At 40.9% G+C, this 17,085-nt stretch overlaps 1 protein-coding gene across 2 annotated transcripts in view; it reads right to left on the minus strand.

The window, feature by feature from the left end:
* The window catches only part of TPRG1 (tumor protein p63 regulated 1), a 194,398-nt gene that overhangs the window by 138,063 nt on the left and 39,250 nt on the right, over window positions 1-17,085 (minus strand). The gene's annotated exons all lie outside the window — the stretch shown is intronic.

A 17,085-nucleotide genomic window follows, 5' to 3' on the forward strand; every position in this document is an offset into this window, starting at 1 on the left:
TGCCGAGGGAAGGAATCATGACTTCTTCTACCCTTATTAGATGCCCACAGAATGCATCATCTTTGTGTATCATAGTGCACGCAATTGTGGCAGATATCGCAGTAGACATTGCACCACTAGTGGCCAACAGAATAAGGAAGTACTTCCTTGCCTGAAGCCTCTCTGAGAGGGAAGCCATGACCACCACAGCCTTTGCTGAGAGCAGGGCTAGGGATGCAGGAAATGGAGGGAGGAGATGCTTATTCTGAAAGCAATGGGCGATATTTTGAAGTGGTATCTGAAAAGAGTGGGACAAGACCAGAAAGAGGAGCCTAAGCCTAAAAAATAGCCACTGGTGACCTGTCTTATTGGACATTATAATTGAAGGACAATCTGTGTTTTAATAGTGAACTATACATTAAGCTTCTAAAATGCTGAATACTAATAAAGACATGCAATCAGACAGAATAATTAGAAATAAAAATAATTCTAAAGTTACTTTGAGTACTTTTCACTCCACCAAGGAAAGGATGTTAACACCTGGAGTCCAGCATGTTCTACAAGATGCCAGGAAAAGTTAAGTGGATCTAGAAAACTCCACCCAGAGAGAAGGAAAGCAAGAGCTAGAGCAATAGTGATAGCTCTCATTAAAATAATGATGTTCAGGGCAGAAGTATGGACAGACGAAAGTCATTCCATTTTAAGATTTATTCAGATTTATGCTAAGATTATTTTTTTAGAGTTGATGGCTCAGGATGTTTAAGAAATAAAACCAAAAATTTTCACATTTTCTTGCTGAAGCCTGTTAGATAAGAGACACAAATGACCTTCTGTTTTTCTATATTTCAATAAGAAAACAAAACAATTAAAATATGGTTGTGCAAGAAAATATAGTTATGTATGTATAGATGTGCATAAATATGACCAGAAAATCAGAAAATAGGGTTAGATGTGCATTTATGTGTGAGCTGCTGGAACTACTGTTAGTGCCATGAGCGATACTAGCCAGCGCAGACAGGAAACATCCTGAGAAAATCAAAATGCCCCTCCAAGCTTTTCCAATTTCCTTGCTCTTCTGAATATGTACGTGAAGGCTAGTTTATGAGGGAGGTTTGATGTTTGGTTTTGATCAGCCTTTTTGTATATGTATGTCTTCAATCTATTAAAATGTTTTATGGATATCTGTCATATTAGATGATTTTTTGGTGAAGATCAAGTGAAAATAGTTGACAGTGCTTTATAAATAGTAAGGCGTCTTGGGGCTGGTACTGTGGTGCAGCAGGTTAAAGCCCTGGCCTGAAGTGCTGGCATCCCATATGGGCGCCGTTTCTAGTCCCGGCTGCTTCTCTTCCGATCCAGCTCTCTGCTATGGCCTGGGAAAGCAGTGGAAGATGGCCCAAGTCCTTAGGCTCCTGCACCCGCATGGGAGACGTGGAAGAAGCTCCTGGTTCCTGGCTTTGGATCGGCACAGCTCCAGCTGTTGCGGCCAGTTGGGGAGTGAACCAGCAAATAGAAGGCCTCTCTCTCTCTCTCTGTCTCTACCTCTCTCTGTAACTCTGTCTTTCAAATAAATAATATAAATCTTAAAAAAAAAATCAGTGAGGCATCTTGATCATCCATGTTTGAAGAGCTATTTGCGTGACTTTCACAGAAGTAGGAGGCACTAATGTAATCTAAGCAAAGAATGTTGGCGGTGCCTCCAGGATGCCAAGGGGAAAGAGGTTTCCTAATGCTTTTAGGGAAGATTCATTCCTGTCATGATGAAGTCAAGGCTATTGGCAAGATGTGGGGGTTGATTGGGAGGAGATGCAATGTCTTTAGACCAGGGATACATCAAATGTTCCCAGAGGGCCTTTGTTTCACCTGGGCCAGGGGACAAGATACATACTGCAGTCCACAAGGCCCAAACTTGATGCTGTCTGTGTGGCCTGTGTGCATGCTCACTGTACTGATTCCTGCCCCCACAGAGTGTCCATCCCTTCAGAACATGAAAGCAAAGAACATCTGTACCTAGAGAATCTGTCCTCTTTATGAACATAAAAACGTTCCCATTCACTCTTCTTGTGGGTATACAGGTAAGTCCACAGCACTCTTACTTGGCAGCATTTCTGAATCTAAGAACTTCATTGTGACACTGGATGGTATTGAAAGAGATCACTGAATTGTTTGACACGTCACCATAATATCCCTGTTATCAGTGAGGGAAGCTTTATCTTCCCATTTTAATGAAACAGGTTAATCTGTAATACTTAGTATTACATCTACTTAATATTCATTACTTACTCAATTATATTCCACTTAAAGCAGGTGATGTCAGGCTCCAAATGCCATGAGTGTTTGTGAATCTTTGTACTTCTTCTGCCAAAGCCCAACTAGTCAGATAAGCTAATTAGAAAATTCTGTAAATAGTAGCTAAAGCCAGCTACCCTATTGGGGGTTACTGCATATAGAATCTTCAGTTCAGGAGGGACCTGGCATGTGCTAGTTCAACACCCATGTTGTACAGGTATCTCAAGGATTATTGCCCTAGTTTACTAAATATTACCTAATTATAGATGCAGGTGAGCTTCCCTTCTGTTCTCAAACCACAACAACCAACACAGAAGATGGGTGTAACCCCAAAGGATGTGGGGACTGTTCTCCAACAGCAGGCAAGAAATTTATTCTGCAGCAGGAGATACCTGCTGGTATATCTAAACCAATTATGTTCTAACACTGTGTACCTAGAGCTAGAGCCCTCAGGTGGACTGCTCAGTCCCCAGGAAGCCTCCACACTCTTTAGATGTCAGTCACAAACCCCAGGTTATTATCTGTCTTTATGACTAACCAGTATACATTGGAGCTCACACAACCACTCTGTTGCGTTCCATTAATTTGCTCAAATGTCTCATAGAGCTCAAGAAAATATTTCTGTTTACTGGTTTATTATGAAGGTGGGCATGGGGCAGAAGCCCTTCTGAAACAGAGGTCTGGTGATCACTAATGTGCTCTATGACAAGCTAAGACAGAAAAGCGGGGAACATTGGAATATATTTTTCTTTTTTATGGTCCACCTTGAGGAAGAGGAATTCTAGCTTCTATGGTTGGCTGTGGTGAGAAAAAGATACCAGTGAAAAGAGAGAAGAAGGTGAGAAAGAGGGAGGAAGTGGGAGAGAGAGAGAGAGAGAGAGGGAGAAAGAGAGAGAGAGGAAGAGAGAGAAAGTGAGAGGAAGAAAGATTGAGAGAGAAACTTTGCTTTCTGAGGCCCGTTTTGGGGTTCTAAAGTGCTTAACCATTATTCTAGTCATTTTGTAAATAACAAGGAGAAACGAGCCAGGAATCATAGATGAAAAACCAACATATATAATAACACAGTAGGTCTCATGATAAAGAAAGTGGGGTAAACCAGCAAATATTACAAGCAGCATTGATGTATTTGAGCACTGCAAAGAGAGGTATCATTTGCAATAAGTGTTGTCTACTTTCAACTCATCATCTTCCAGTAGCAAATCCAAATGCACCTTTTATGCCTATGTCTTTTTAAAAAATGCAATAATATCTTATTAATAATTAATTTACAATGGCAAAAACCTGAACATTAGACATAGTTTATGTGGGATATAATTTAGCCTTTAAAACTAATATTGTACAAATATAATAGAAATCCATCCATCATACTTTTTTTTATTAAGTTACAAAGTGGGATATAACAAATGGCATGATCTTAGGTTTTATAAAAACATAGTTATGTATAAAAAGGGATTTATAAGGAATTTCACTATTGTGTTAAAATTGATCTTCAATGGGTAGTAGCATAGTATATTTTTTCTCAGATATATTTTATAATTTTCCACAATGGAAATGAGAATATCTAATGAGAAAAAGTATTTCCATCAAAATATTTGAAATTTCAAAAGCATCTGTATTTTTACTGAATCTCTGTACTTCTCCTGCCAAAGCCTAAGCGATAAGATAAGCTAATTAGAAAATATCACATTTTCATCATCTACTTCTCTTTCCTGAGTACCCACCATTAAGGGGAATAAAATCATCTCATACAGAAAACATACCAAAGTTTGAGCTTCCGAAAATTTCCAAAAATTAAAGTCAGAAAAAGTTTAAAATTAATAAAGACTATTTCCTGTGTGAAAATAGTTGTGTTATTAGGCAATGTTTTTATCTGCTCACTGATATGCAAAGGCTACATTTAGGAAATAAATCAAAAGACATATGGAGAGATGGAGACAGTGTCTGTTGGGCATAGCTTATATCAGAAGTCATGAAACTGTGATGCAGGCCAAGAAGTTACAACCCTGTTATGTAAATTATATGAGGAAAGCGAGAGTGGAGAATGTTTGCTTAGATAAGTTCAAGGCACTTCCAGTGAACAGATCCTCTGAGAACAAAGCCCTTAGTTACAGATGGACTGGACAGAGGGAGTTGGCAAGAGTTACAGTCCTCACAGCAAAGGTCATACTTAGCAAGTGGTGTGGAGGAGGAGAGGAAGAAGTGTGAGTGACCAGTTTTAAAAAGAAGCCTTGGAGAGAGGGTATTAAAGGGGACAGTCTAGAGAAAAGAGTCCACACTGAGCTGATCTAGACCTTGGGCCTCAACCATAAGTAAGATTGGTCTGAAACAATCAAGTGAAGTAATTTCTTTCCTCCTGTATTACCCCAGAGGTGAAGAAATAATAGCATAACCCAGCTGTCTCTGAGAAAAGGTCAAAAGAAAATGGCCAAGAGAAATCCATGGCTCAGCATATCCTAGATATTCCTCATGCCTGCTAACGCTTCAGCAACTCCCTGGTATCAGTGCTGCTCCCTGAGAGGTGTGTTTACTCTTAAAGAGATTTCTTACATAGTATTGAACAAGGTTTTTCTTCATCTCTTGTTCAATTTCTACGACTTTTGTAAAACTTCAGTTCTTGTTTGTCTTCCGCTGTTGAGACAACATCCTATTTGAGAACTCAGCCAAACAGCAGGAATGGCCAAGGCAGACACTGCGCTTCCTTCAGTGGAGCCTGAATGATGCCTTTATTTTGGTTTAACACAACTTTGTGGTTGATGGGTCAAGATCATTCACCTACCACTCAAGCACACAGATGTTTGGAGAATTAATTAAGTCAACCCTTTCACAAGATAATGGACAAGGGGCAGTACAGATATGAATTGATTCATTTCATGTAATCAATATCTTTATCAGGAAGTAGACTGCATAGCGATGAAAGCCCTGGAGTCAGACAGACCTGGGCTTGAATCCAGACTCTTCAATTTACCAGCTGCTTCTTATTCTCAGTTCTCTGAAACGTGAAGTAGATGCAGCATGTATCTTACAGACAGTGTAAGAATTAGAAGAGCTAATGCCCTATCAAAATATCTAAAATATAGTAGGCAAAGCATTGCTTTTAAAAGTTTGAGAAATGACTCAAGGAGTCTAATGGTTGGCTAAATACATATGAGAGAAACATAAGCAATGGGGGATGGAGTAAATGACATGTAGCCATGTGAAAAGACCTAAAAAGATGGTGGGGAAAGGCCTAAAAGCAAGAATCAGGAATTCTGGGTTCATCTGTAAGTCATTTCTTCCTTTCTGGGGAATCTTTTTTTTTTTTTTTCTATAGGTACTAAGAAGGTATTGAGCTAGTTGGCTCCTAAGTTTCCATCCCACTCTGCTAGCCTCAGACTCTATGGGCCGAGTGAGGAGCCTCCATTCTTTTTTTTTTTTTTTTTTTGACAGGCAGAGTGGACAGTGAGAGAGAGAGACAGAGAGAAAGGTCTTCCTTTGCCGTTGGTTCACCCTCCAATGGCCGCTGATCCGAAGGCAGGAGCCAGGTACTTATCCTGGTCTCCCATGGGGTGCAGGACCCAAGTGCCCTGCACCCCATGGGAGACCAGGAGAAGCACCTGGCTCCTGCCATCGGATCTGCGCGTTGGGCCGGCCGCAGCGGCCATTGGAGGGTGAACCAACGGAAAAAGGAAGACCTTTCTCTCTGTCTCTCTCTCTCACTGTCCACTCTGCCTGTCAAAAAAATATATTTTTTTTAAGAAAATTAAATGTTGGTTAAAAAAAATCACATAATAGCAGCAAGTGAAGAGTGGGATCCTAAGCTACATATACCCTATGTTTTATTTGCAAAACCTGAAGTCTATGCAAAAAGCAAAAAAATACTAGAAATTAACATATTGAACTGTTAAAGGGGGCTTAACTCTGGGAGAAGAGGGTAGTAAAAGATGTTATAGAATAATCCGGTAGATAGATATTTATTGATATGAAAAGATTTTATTATAAAATAAAATGTAAATTATAAAATATTATATAAAAATGTCCCACCCACACTTTGGAAGCACATGCACTCCAATGTTAAAGATGATTAACTTTGCATTACCAGCTTGTGAACGATTTTACACTTTTGTTTTTAAGATTCATTTATTTATTTGAAAGTCAGAATTACAGAGAGAGGAGGAGAGACACAGAAAGAAATCTTCCATCCATTGCTTCACTCCCCAGATGTTCACAATAGCCTGGGCTAGGCCCAGCTGAAGCCAGGAGCCAGGAGTTTTGTCTGGATCTCCCACATGGATGCAGGAGCACAAGCACTTAGACCATCCTCCACTGCTTTCCCAGGTGCATTAGCAGGGAGTTGGATTGTAAGTGGATCAGCTGAGACTCAAACTGGTACCCATGTGGGATGCTGGTACTCAGCCAGTGGCTTTACCTGCTATATCAAAGCACAGGCTGATTTTTATGCTTTTCTAAAATGTCTAGTGCTCTTTACATTGAGTAACATTGTCCTTATGATTAAAGGAAAGAATATTATAAACAGAATCTCGAAGTAAATCAAGTGTATAAAAACACGGTTGTCAGGATATATGTACAAAAGGACTTGATTGGAATAGCAGAATAAAATTCTGGCACCCTTGAAGGTAGTAGGTAAACAGGTAACAAGTAAGCAAGTAACCATAGGAGAAATCCTGTCAAAAGGTACTGGTGACCCAAGAAGCTGGGAGGGGCTACATCCAGGTCAGAGACTGCTGTATGTGTGGGACAGAGAAATACACTTGCTTTGTGAAATCTGCCAAACGGGGACCATGGGCTGACTCAGTCCTGCTTCCTTACAGACTGTTTCCATAATCACCAAATCCCTCTAAGGGGCAAAGGAATCTCTTCAATAGATGGAACAATACGAACCCTGTAAGTGGCTTTTCCCTCAATTATCAGCTCCTCTAGGTAAGAAGCCATCCTTGGCTCAGCTTTGTCTCACTACCACTGCCAACATGGAGTGTTCAAATCCTAAAGACGCTTCATAAATATTTACGATGTGCACTGCATGTGGAATGGCACAGGAACAAGGGCAGAGGAACATGAAAGTAATCAGCCTCACTTGGTCAAACACGGGTCCTGTGTTCTTTATAACCATGGTGTGAAGAGGTGTCAGTAATTTGACCACGAGGATAATTGTGATGATAGGCAAAGAGATGCCACATCTATAGATACTAATATTTAGGGGTTGATGTTAATCATTATTTGGACCCATTTAATTGTTCTTATTATGTTGTAGATTGCACACAAAAGAAGGAAAACAAATTTTTTTATTTTATTTTTTATTTTTTGACAGGCAGAGTGGACAGTGAGAGAGACAGAGAGAAAGGTCTTCCTTTGCCGTTGGTTCACCCTCCAATGGCCACTGCGGCCGGTGCGCTGCGGCCGGCGCACCGCGCTGATCCGATGGCAGGAGCCAGGAGCTTATCCTGGTCTCCCATGGGGTGCAGGGCCCAAGCACTTGGGCCATCCTCCACTGCACTCCCTGGCCTCAGCAGAGAGCTGGCCTGGAAGAGGGGCAACCGGGACAGAATCCAGCGCCCCGACCGGGACTAGAACCTGGTGTGCCAGCGCCGCAAGGCGGAGGATTAGCCTAGTGAGCTGCGGCGCCGGCCAAGAAATCTTTATTAAAACCACTATACAGGGAAAATGAAAGTATATAATTATGATATATATATATATACACATATATATCCTTTAGGAATATTCTCTATTTATTTCTTCATAATCCGATTTCTCTACTTCAAAACTAGAGTTGTATTGTAGATGCTTTGCCAAATGTCTTTATACTTGACATGAAAAGGGACACTGATAGCAACAATGGCAGCTGTGCTCACTAAGCACTTACTTTGTGCCAGCTACTTGGCTTTACCTGCATTGATTATTTGAGACTCATCAGGGCCCTATGGTTCAGAGACTGTAATTGTATTCATTTTGTAAGATAGGAAACTGAAGCTCAGTTAAGGGACTTGCTGAGAGTCACACAGTAAGAGGTAAAGCTGTAAGTTGACCAATGGTCACTCTGCCCCTTAAACCCTGTTTCCCACAAATAATAGTAGTAGTAGCTACACTATTTAGTTAGTGAATAATTCCTTTCTTGAAAATTGTGACGAGAATAGATCTTATAGTTGCATAGCACACACACATAAAATAAGTAGTGAGGTAACAGATATGTTCATTAGCTTGATTGTAGTAATTATTTTACATTGTATACATATGTCAAACTATCGTATTTTACACTGAAATTATGTAGAATTTTTATTTATCAATTAGACCTCAACAAAGCCAGAAATAAGCAAATAAATAATTTCCTGCAGCACTGTATTCATGGGTTTTGTTGTACAAATAAAACTATCCATATTTGTTAAATTCATTCTCTATTGTTCGTTATTCATGTTGCTTCCTTTTGACTTGCTTTTTTTAAAAAAAGCTTTTATTTATGTATTTGAGAGGTAGAGTTACAGACAGTGAGAGAGAGAGAGACAGAGAGAAAGGTCTTCCTTCCCTTGGTTCACTCCCCAGTTGGCTGCTACGGCTGGTGCTGTGCCAATCCGAAGCCAGGAGCCAGGTGCTTCTTCCTGGTCTCCCATGTGGTGCAGGGCCCAAGCACTTGGGCCATCCTCCACTGCACTCCCTGGCCACAGCAGAGAGCTGGACTGGAAGAGGAGCAACCGGGACTAGAACCCGGCACCCACATGGGATGCCGGTGCCGCAGGCAGAGGATAAACCAAGTAAGCCATGGCGCCAGCCCCCAGTTTGTACTATTTTTTAAGTTGTGAGATTGAACGTTGGGGGATATATATTATGAGTTTCATATGTCTTCTTAATTGGTATGAGTTGTTCATAAATTAAGTGTACTAAAGAAAAAGCAAAATTCTATTATATCAGCAGATGTTAATGATTATAATGATACCAAGGAGGGTTATAGGCCTTGTGTAATGATGAAGTAATGAAGAGAAATTTTCAGAAGAGACACATCAATTATACAAGCTCATATGTCCCTATAAATAAAGAGCAAAACGAACCACACAAGTTGGCTTCCAAAGCTATAGATTAGACTTGCATAATTAATTAATTCTCCATAAAAGAATGTGTTGAACTTGGGTACTCCACTTTCTTTCCTGTGTGATACAAATTAACTTCCCCTGTGAAACTTCAAGTGACATGAAAGAAATTCAAACACAATCTTGGGGAAATCTCTTTGGGCCAAGCTTTGTACTAGGGGAAAGAAAGAAGTAGAGAGTAGAAGGAAACCTGAATATATAATTTCAGTCCTTGAGGAGAGCATTGTCTATGAAAGAATCAGATCTGCTAATAATTATAAGTTGGCCAGGTAAAACACTAGATGGCAATCTACACAGAGTACAATAGAAGGATTCTTGAGGCCCCACAGAGAGTCACACTGAGCAGTCTGAACACCTATGAATTTAGTAATTTTTCCACAAGGCAAACCACTAGAGGACACCAAGGACCCAGTACAACTAGCTTTTGGAAGACCAAGGTTCTATTTCACTCTAGCAAGTTGCCTCTAGGTGCCACCAGTGATGGGACAGGACAGCCACCACTGTGGGAGTGACATACAAGGTGCAAAGCTTTCTAACCTGGTCAGGCATGGCTGAGTCAAAATCATACGCTTCAACTTACCCCTGCTTAGAAAGAGTAGCTAGGTCTCAATTAGGAGTCAGGTAACTTTGAGACCAGAAATGTCTCATTGGAGCTCCAGGAAAGAAAGAACCCTAACTGTGCATCACCTTCAAGTGGACAGAAACTATCACTCAACATAAGAGTATATCCGGGCTGGCACTGTGGCACAGTGGATTAAAGCCCTGGCCTGAGGCGCTGGCATCCCATATGGGTGCTGGTTCTAGTCCCGGCTGCTCCACTTCTGATCCAGCTTTCTGCTATGGCCTGGGTAAGCAGTGGAAGATGGCCCAACTCCTTGGGCCCTTGCACCCACGTGGGAGACCTGGAAGAAGCTCCTGGCTCCTGGCTTCGGATTGGCACAGTTCCGGCCATTGCGGCCATCTGGGATGTGAACCATCGGATGGAAGACCTCTCTCTCTGTCTCTACCTCTCTCTGTGTAATTCTTTCAAATAAATAAAATAAATCTAAAAAACAAAGAGTATTTCATAGGTGTAACTACACAGACACAAATTCACTGTAGGAAGAAACTGATGTCAGAATAAGTCCAGGAGCAAAGGCATGAGAGATTGAGTCCACAACTTTTAACATACATGTAATTCAATCTGTGTTTACCCTACTTGGAAGAGTCTTCCAAGTTTTTGTTGATGTACACACTGAGTTTAGTTCCTTTCTAGGGATCTAAACAGCTTGCATTTGTTGTAGAATCACTATCAGTTCAGGAGACCTGCGGAGAAAAGTGTGAGCTCCCTGTAACTTACGAAAGGTCCTTAGTTGCTTAGTGAACGTTTTATAGAAGATTCTAGAACCATAAGTGATCTCTTAAATTATCTAGGTAGAGTAAGGCAATGAAGAGAACCATAAACTCTATCAGTAGAAACCAGGATGAGTGAGGCTAATGACCTCAACCCCCTGAGTCTCATTTTTCTTACCCCCCCCCAAAAAATGTGAACTAACGCTTATTATGAGAAATACTTCACAGAATTGTAAGAGAAAGTAAAATGTTCTATTTATGTGTGTCAATCAAGTCACGCTCTCTACAAAATCAGTTCTATCATCTTTCGCACCTTAAAAAAAAAGTCTGTCTCTTTCCATTTCTATATTTTAGTACATTTTCTAGTATGGTTAGTACTGTTTTCTCTGATTCCCTTTAAAAATAAGCACCTTGAAAGAAACATCTACATGCACTATCTCCAATTCCTTTTCTCCTTGTCTGTCTTGAGCCTACTGCAAATGCATGGCTACATGTTCAGTCCTCAAACATCTTCTAAATCCAGCTCTTGGAACCACTGTCTCTTTGATGCATTCTCTCCTCGGTGGAAGTGTTCACTTGGCTCCTAGGGCACACCTTGTTCCCCTAGTGCTTGCCCACCACTCTGTTGCTTCTCCATCTCCTCTCCCAGCCTTAGTAGAAGCAGAGTAAAGCAGAAGGTAGAAGGAGTGGTAAGAATGGTCTGCACAGTGTAGACAATAAGGATTTGCATTGTCTATAGAAAAGTAAATGAAAAATTCTTCTCATTATTACCATTGACTGGGAATTGTAAATAATTTTAGTGCTGGCCTGACTGCAACCCACATTCTTTTTCCCTTTTGTGCACTATTGAATAGGCTCTCCTAACCTCCCCAACCCTAAAATGTTATAGCATCTCACTTAATTTCATTGTTATAAATGTCATGTATATATTGATGACTCCCATTTTAAAATCTTTAGCTAAGTTATCTTCCCTGAATTACAGATTCATATCTTAACACATTATTCAACATCTCAAAATTAACCTGTCTAAAAGTAAGCACCTGATATATCTTAACAGTCCCATTCCTGGAGATGGGTGTTATGGCACTGTAGGTTAAGCTGCCACTTTGGACACTTGCATCCCATATCAGAGTGCCTGGTTCAAGTCCTGGCTACTCTACTTCCAGTCACATTTCCAGTTAAAGGATTTGGAAGGTAGTGGATGATGGTGCCAGTACTTGGACCCCTGTCTCCCACTGAGGAGACCAGGATAGTGTTCCTACATCCTGGCTTTGGCTTGCCCAACCTTGGCTGTTGTGAACATCTGGGGAGAAAATCAGCAGAGGAAAGATCTCTCTCTCTCCCTGTCTCCCACTGAGGAGACCAGGATAGTGTTCCTACATCCTGGCTTTGGCTTGCCCAACCTTGGCTGTTGTGAACATCTGGGGAGAAAATCAGCAGAGGAAAGATCTCTCTCTCTCTCTCTCTCTCTCTCTCTCTTTCTCACTGCCTTTCAAATAAATAAATAATCTTTTAAAAAATTGTTTCTGGGGCCGATGTTGTGGGGTAGTGGGTTAAGCCATTTCCTGCAGAGCCCTCATCCCATATGGATATCTGTTAGAGTCCTGGCTGCTCCACTTCTCATCCAGCTCTCTGCTAATGCACCTGGGAAGGCAACAGAGGATAGCCCAAGTGCTTGTGCTCCTGCACCCACGCAGGAGACCTGGAATAAGTTCCTGGCTTCTGGCTTCAGCCTGGCTGAGCCCTGGCCACTGTGGCCATTTGGAGACAGAACCAGAAGATCAAGACCTCTCTCTGTGTGTCTCTCCCTCTCTCTCTCTCTCTCTGTAACTCCATCTTTCAAATATATAAAATAAATCTTTAAAAAATTTTCTAGGCTGGCACCGCGGCTCACTAGGCTATTCTTCCGCCTTGCGCTGCCGGTACACCGGGTTCTAGTCCCAGTCGGGGTGCCAGATTCTGTCCCGGTTGCCCCTCTTCCAGGCCAGCTCTCTGCTGTGGCCAGGGAGTGCAGTGGAGGATGGCCCAAGTGCTTGGGCCCTGCACCCCATGGGAGACCAGGAGAAGCACCTGGCTCCTGCCATCGGATCAGCGTGGTGCACAGGCCGCAGCGCACCGGCCACAATGGCCATTGGAGGGTGAACCAACGGCAAAGGAAGACCTTTCTCTCTGTCTCTCTTTCTCACTGTCCCCTCTGCCTGTCAAAAAAATTAAAAAATTTTAAAAAAATTTTCTTTACAAAATATAGAACAGATATGTGATAAACTATACCTAATGAATGAACCATGAATAGATGTTTGAACAGATGCTCAATAAATGGTTTTTAATGGATAAATTTTATCAAATATTTCATCTTACTCTACATCAGATCACCTACCTACTTCCCATGAAGCACAGACCTTTGAAGACAGGTATAATTCTAAAGCAGTTCCACAAACAACTATGCTATAAAAATGAGAAAAAACATGATTATTTTGGGGGCTGATGCTGTGGTATAGCAGGTAAAGTTCCATCTGCGCTCTGCCATCCCATATGGGTGCCACTTCGAGTCCTGGCTGTTCTGCTTCTGAACCTGCTCCCTGTTAATGAGCCTTGGAAAGTAATGCAAGATGGCTCAAGTGCCTGGGCCCCTGCACCCACATGGGAGACCAGGAAGAAGCTTGCGGCCCAGCCCTGGCCATTGCGGCCATTTAGGGAGTGAACCAGCAGATAAGAGATCTCTCTTTCTGTCTCTCTCCAGCTCTCCCTCTCTCTCTGTAATTCTGACTTTCAAATAAATAAATAAATCTTATTTTTAAAAAAGACAAATTGGTTATTTTCCAAATACATTGGGCTTCAGGGTTTTGTAAACCCTTCTCTGCTGACCAAGAGAGCCTTTTCAGGATGAGAACCTTCCTTCCAACTGACTAGGAATGCTGTGAACCTCAGTAGAGCACACACATATTCATGCTATTTTCCAGTAATGTTCATTATGGAAGAGTTCAGGACAGGTACATCCAAGGAACTTCTACAATTATTTCTTAGGGAATAATTGCTTCCCAGACAAAAGCATGAACTTGATCAAATAAACAACGCTCCATACCACAGAAGTTCAGAAGAATTTATGCAACATCACTTTTCTAACTTTCAGATAACTCACAGAAATAAACAAGAGAGGGCAGAAGAAGAGAGAGAAAATCTTTATCATATGTTTAGAAATATTTCTTGCAAATTGCTTAATATATTTAAAAATATTTTACCCATCTTTTTAATTCCACTGTATAATTCCTCCTAGCCTCCGTCACTTAGAATCTGATGTTGTCCACTATATTTAGAAGTGCTGTATACTCCTTTTCTTTGTTTGTTTGTTTCCCTGCTAATTCTCCTGAAAGAGTTAAAGCAGTTGGAAGGTACACCTATACAGATGTTCTGCCTCTGCCAAATTATAGACTTAGATAGCCATAAGCTTGGGCTAACACTTGGTCAATAGCTGTAAGCCTCACCAGATTCACTAATCTGAAACCCTTAGTCAACACAGTATCCAGAATTGTATACAGACCTAGGCTTCCAGTCTTATTCCACTTCAGTCCCACTGTACCTAAATGCAACCACAGTGAATGTTGTCCAATCCCCAAGGACACTGCAGGCAGCCCTGACTTGTGGCTTTGAGTGAACTTATCTCTCGCTGAAAACTCTTCTTGTCTCTAACTTTCCAAAGTCCAGGTCAAATGCCATTTTCTCTTCATCATCATAGTTGCTGTAAATATCTTTTTGTTCGGGAAAACAATAGCATTTATTATATTATGTCCTGAATTAGTTATTGGGGTACACACTTTCAAAAACTGGATGGTAAGCTCCACTGGGGAAGGTTCACTACTCTTCTTCCCTAGATTTCCAAGCTTCAGTCCACAAACACTGTAAATGATCAAGAACTGATTATTATATTATTGAATGAATAATAGAAAATTTATAACTGAATTAGTTTCTAGGATTTTAGCAAGTTGTCCTATATTATTTGGAAAGACAGAGCACTGTGTTGCCATCCATGTGCTGTCATTTATTTTAATTTCTTTTGTCTTTGATCGCTTGAGTAAAAGGCAAGTGTCAATTTTCCTTCCTATTCTCTTGTAGGCACCCAGAGATTATGTTGGAGCTGTGTCAGTTTGCTTAATACTTTAGCTTTTAAGTCACAGAGTCCTGATATCTAGCTCACAAAATATTGTTGGTAGGTGTCAGGGCAAATGGAAAGTTCTGTTGAAATCATCATATCTCCTTTTACCACTCATGCATTGAGAAGTCTGGTCCAAGGAATTAACTTTACCTCCTCCCTGATGACATTGTTCTGTGGCATGGCCTAGTTATGTAGAACTAAGTTTCCCTGCAAAAAGAAGGATTTCAAGGAACCCTAACACCTCAGAGTTTATAAGAGATCAGTAGTGACAAACTTAAGTACCTGGTAGCCTAACTCAGGTACAAGATGGGGGCTGTGGAGGATTGGAGAATACTTGTTCCACCCACAGGAAGCAGATGCTACCCAGACCCACCCACTGTGTTATCCATGTGGGAATGTGGATCCATTATTACCAGATATCCTGATCTTCCTGAAAAACAAGATATTTAGATTTTTTACAAGAAATTTACTGGGTATTACTTGTAACAAGTTTAACACTGTAGCAATTTAAGAATTACATTTGCATGCTGGATGCACCTGTGGATTACTGATCTGCATCTCTGGATTAAATGAAATCTAAGGCTCAGCCATTAGATTCTACAATGTTGAATAAAAAAATCAACATGCATTACAAATGCTGACTTGAGTGACACCTTTTCAGGAGGATCCTAAAAGTTGCAAAATTCAGAATGGATGAAGAAAGTGAGGGCTCAAGCACATGTTGCCCATTGCTCCATCCAACACTGAAGCAGCACTCCTAAAATCTGACTGAAACAAATATTCCATAAGGACCAAGCCAATAAGCACAGAAGTTTCTTTAGCAAATTCCTCTGCTCTGTGGGGGAGGATGACATTTCCACCGAATGCTAAGGAAAGGTCAAAGTGCTCTGAAATATTTAATTGGAGGAAATCTTAAAGGACATCTGGGTACAGTGCACAAAATGACACAGCTAATGCTATCATTTTGGGATACCTGGTACCATTCATTACACAACACATAAGTGATCTGCATTGGACTCCTAACTCCAATGACGCCTGGTTATGTGACCTTACACACCAATTCATCTTTCTGGGACACTGCTTCTCTATTTGGGAAAAGGTAATGAATTAAGTGATTTTTTTCCAGGACTCATACAGCCATAAAGACACTAAGAATATACACAAGATTGCCAATAGTTAGATATCATTGCACCCCACTGCACTGTTGTGAGTCCACATGGAATAAATTGGTGCTGTCATAATGTTCTCTTTTTCTTATTCTATCTCTCTCTCTCTCTCTCTCTCTCTCACACACACACACACACACACACACACCACAAAACAGAGGAAATATTTCCTTCTACAACTAAGAATCGCATAACCTTTTAAGCATGAAAGGAACAATAATAGCTAAAATTAGCATTTTAAAAAATAAACTACATAATCACTGAAGATGAGATTTTCTTGAACACGTAGAACAATGAGGTAAGATGATAGCTGATGTAAGAGAAGAAATTGCAGGATTCAATTTGGAAGGATTTAGGGGTGCCCCCCCCTTTAGACTGAAAAGCTAGACTAGTCCCCCAGGGCCTTTGTGCTGTGTACCTCATAATGCTGCTGTTGACAATGGGAGAATGGCATTCAGCCCCAAGTTAAAACTTTCTCATTCAAAGATCCAAAGCAAGTTTCAGATTCCACAGGGTCTTCTCCCTCACATTTGCATATCACTCCAAGGCCTCTTTATACACAGATTCTCATTTGTTTTCCAAAAACAGCACTATTTGATAGACCCTATGTGTCATTACAGACTGTCTCTCAGATGAATTAAAAAAAATATCTCTTCTAACAGGAATAATCACCTTGTGTTGTCCATCTGGCAATTTAGGAGGGCCTTTCTTAATGTCTGTGTTTCGGATTATGGTATGACCTGCCTTGTGGGACAGCAGAGGAAGAAAAAGGAGGGATCTAATCTAATCTTGGCCTTAGTCTGCTAACCAACTTGAACAAATCACTTCCATTGAGTAAGCGCCATTCACTAGGGGACTGAATGGTGAAAATTATACCTATCCTACCATACTTACAGGGCAGTTAAGATCAAAATCAGTACATATGTGAGCATGTCTAATGACGTTATAGGCAGAAAAATACCGCTCTACAAACCTCATCAACCCGGGGCAGTTAGGAAGAATCTTACATGGTGATGTAAGACGATGAGCCTACATCAACTGCAAGTCAGAGGTGGAAGCAATCAGAAATTCAGCCTAGAAAACAGGAGCAATCAGC

The sequence above is a fragment of the Oryctolagus cuniculus genome, chromosome 4, assembly GCF_051225735.1.
Source record: "Oryctolagus cuniculus isolate XC-2025 breed Fujian yellow rabbit chromosome 4, ASM5122573v1, whole genome shotgun sequence".
Taxonomy (NCBI): Eukaryota; Metazoa; Chordata; class Mammalia; order Lagomorpha; family Leporidae; genus Oryctolagus; species Oryctolagus cuniculus.